Source organism: Galeopterus variegatus, unplaced genomic scaffold (genome assembly GCF_000696425.1).
Source record: "Galeopterus variegatus unplaced genomic scaffold, G_variegatus-3.0.2 Scaffold43, whole genome shotgun sequence".
Lineage (NCBI taxonomy): Eukaryota > Metazoa > Chordata > Mammalia > Dermoptera > Cynocephalidae > Galeopterus > Galeopterus variegatus.
Genome location: NW_007726154.1, coordinates 335,269 through 338,543, shown reverse-complemented (window position 1 = coordinate 338,543; position 3,275 = coordinate 335,269). Strand labels below are relative to the sequence as shown.

Genomic DNA, 3,275 nt, shown 5'->3' with positions numbered 1-3,275 from the left:
ATTTGGCCATTATTTCCTCAAATAATTTTTTCAGTCCTCCTTTCTCTTGACTCTTTTTCAGACACTCCAATTTAATGTATATTTGGCTGCTTGAAGTTGTCTCACAGCTCACGGTGCTCTGTTCATTTGCCGTGAGTCTTTTTTCTCTGTTTCATTTCAGATCATTTCTATTGTTGGCTCAGCGCAGAGGACTGCCAGAAGCCAAGGTAGTGCATAGGTGTTCTCCAGGCTGCAATTGGTGTTTTGGAAGTGGCTGTGGTGCATGCCCTCTCCACTGCCATGGCCCAGCATAGGAATGTCAGAGGCTGGAACTACAATGAAGACTTTGAAGATGATGATCTCCGCGGCTAGTCTGTAGAGGGTAATTACTGTATTTCTCCATTAACAGCTGCTCAGTTTATTACTCACGACGTGACAAACCTTCAGGTGTTGAGCCTGTTGAAGACTATGATTATGAAGATCTGAAAGATCTTTTGAACCACCAGCTAAGTGGAATTGATCAAACTCATTTTTATTCATGACTTGATCACATGAGAGAGATCCCTTGGAGATGCTGTGCCAGACGCAATATTGATTGAAGCAGTTCTGAAGAACAAGTTTGATGTGCAGAAGCCTTTGTCAGTGGTTCTAGAACAAGATAACACATAGAATTTGAAGGACAAGAGTAAGGAAACAGTATCTACAGGAAAGAAAGAAAAAGAAAAATCAATAGGTTTACGAAGTGAATCTCAAAGTGAATCAGAAATTTTGCCAAAAGTTGCTAAAATGACTGTATCTTGAAGGAAGCAAACTATGGGATTTGAAGTGCCTGCAGTAACTTTTGAAGAAAATGGTCATAGTTTCCACACACCTCAAAAAGGACCTCCTAGTGAAGATATCAGCATTGCTTCTTCTAATGTTCCTGAAACTGTTTCTCAATCAGCTCTTCCACCCCAAGCATCAGAAGAGCAGAGTTCAACACCAACACCAGTAAAAACGTCTGGCAAGCTGAGGCAGCAAATAGACATGAAAGTGGAACTGGAGAAGTGGCAAGGAGGGAAGCAACTCCCCAGCTTAGTGGTCATTGGTCATGTTGATGTTAGGAAAAGTACATATGGCCCTCTGAGGGGCCATCTGCTTTATCTTCTGGGTGATGTAGACAAAAGAACTACGCATAAGTATGAACAAGTGTCTAAAAGGCTGATAAAGCTTTGTTTGTATGTGCATGGATCTTGGATGAGACTGGAGAAGGAAGGGAAAGGGAAGTAGCAATGGTAGTTGGTATGACAAAGTTTGAAACCACAACCAAAGTTATTACATTAACTTTTGGATGCTCTAGGCCATAAGGATTTCATTCCAGTTATGATAACAGGGGCAGCCTAGGTGGATGTAGCTGTTTTAGTTGTAGATACCAGCAGGGGAGAGTTTAAAGCTGGATTTGAGGCTGGAGGACAAACATGAGAGCATGGCCTCTTGGTCCTTTCTCTCGGGGTGACACAGCTTGCTGTTACCATCAATAAAATGAATCAGGTTAACTGGCAACAAGAAAGGTTTCAAGAGATTACTGGAATACTTGGGCACTTTCTTTAGCAAGCATGTTTTAAGGAGAGTGATGTAGCTTTTATCCCGACAAGTGGTCTCAGTGGTGAAAATCTAATCACAAGATCTCAGTCAAGTAAACTCACAAAATGACATAAAGGATTATGCTTATTAGAACACATTGATTCCTTCAAGCCTCCTCAGTGATTTATTGACAAGCCTTTTAGATCATGTGTGTCTGATGTTTTCGAAGAGCAAGGATCTGGATTTTGTGTAACTGGTTAAAAGTGAAGCTGGTTATATCTAGACTGGTGACTGACTACTAGCAATGCCTCCTAATGAAACTTGTACTGCAGAAGTAATCACTCAGCATGAGGAACCTGTTGACTGACTCACAGCAGCAGACGATCGAGTTATTCTTACTTTGGTTGGGATGGATATCATTAAAATCTATGTTGGCTGCATATTTTGTGGCCCCAAAGAACCCATTAAAGCTGGCACTCAGTTCAGTACCTGAATCCTCATCTTTAATGTTGAAATTCCTATCACTAAAGGATTTCATGTGCTGTTACACTACGAAGCTGTCAGTGAACTTACCTTTATTAAACGATTGATCAACATCTTAAACAAAAGCACAGGGGAAGTCACAAAGAAAAAGCCTGAGTTGTTGACTAAAGGTCAGAATGCATTGGTAGAACTACAGACACAAAGAATATTAGCTCTTGAGCTATGCAAAGACTTTAAGGAGCTGGGGAGGTTTATGCTGTGTTACAGTGGTTCTATAATAGCTGCTGGTGTCATCACTGAGATAAAAGTATGATGGGTCAGAATTTCTGTGTTTTCAAATGCAATGAAATAACTAAGCTCTGTTTTTCAAAAAATCCAGTTATTCAGTTAAAGGAACAATGTGCAGTTGATATTTTTTTATAGTAAGAGAGAAAATGAAAGCTATAGTTAGCTGCGAAGTAGTATTTATAATCACTCCTGCAAAAATTTCGAGTTGCCAACTGGCAAAGAAAGGCTAATATTGCACTTTCATTTTAAAAAACCAGCTTTCAGCTTCCAGTCAAGATGGTGAAATAGACAGTCCCCAGCATCACTCTCTCCCACAAATCAACCAATTTACAACTATTAAAAGGCAATGACAACCAAGCTGGGGCTGCTAGAGCTCAGGGGAAGAGGAGGAGAGACCTACAGAGTGCATGAAGGTGGGAGAAGCCACAATGAGAGAAAGAAGGAACCTCTCCCACCATTTTGAACCCTGGCTGCTTCCAGGCTGGAGCTGGTGAGCACACAGAGTGAGAGCTGACAAAAGCCACAGCTGTGCCCTTCATATGAAGTTGCTTGGAGGCTGCAGGGGAGAAGAGAACCTTGATGGCCCCCAGGCCAGCAAGACTACTAACCCATGGACTCACATAGGAATGAAGAGCCACAGACAACAACAAAATAAAGAGCCAGTGAGCCATCACAAGGGACCAGCGCAGGGCCCATCCCACAGGAAGTGTTTGGAGCACAGGCCGTAGGGGAGATGGGCCCACCAGGGGAACACTGTGGCACAGCATGGACAGCTGATCTGCCCTCCAATCAGCGCAGGACCACTCAGTGGAGACTGGTCAGGAATACAGATCTGCAAGGGGTGCACTTTCCTAAAAATACTCAGGCACAGACCAGAATTTCCACACAACTCACAAGACCTGGAACTGCTTACAAGGTCAACAATTAAAACCTGAGCTGTACAAAAAGCCTTCCCCAGAGAA

At 42.5% G+C, this 3,275-nt stretch overlaps 1 pseudogene; it reads left to right on the top strand.

The window, feature by feature from the left end:
• The first annotated feature begins 279 nt into the window (after positions 1-279).
• LOC103589698 lies at positions 280-2,338 on the top strand (annotated as a pseudogene).
• Positions 2,339-3,275: the final 937 nt, after the last annotated feature.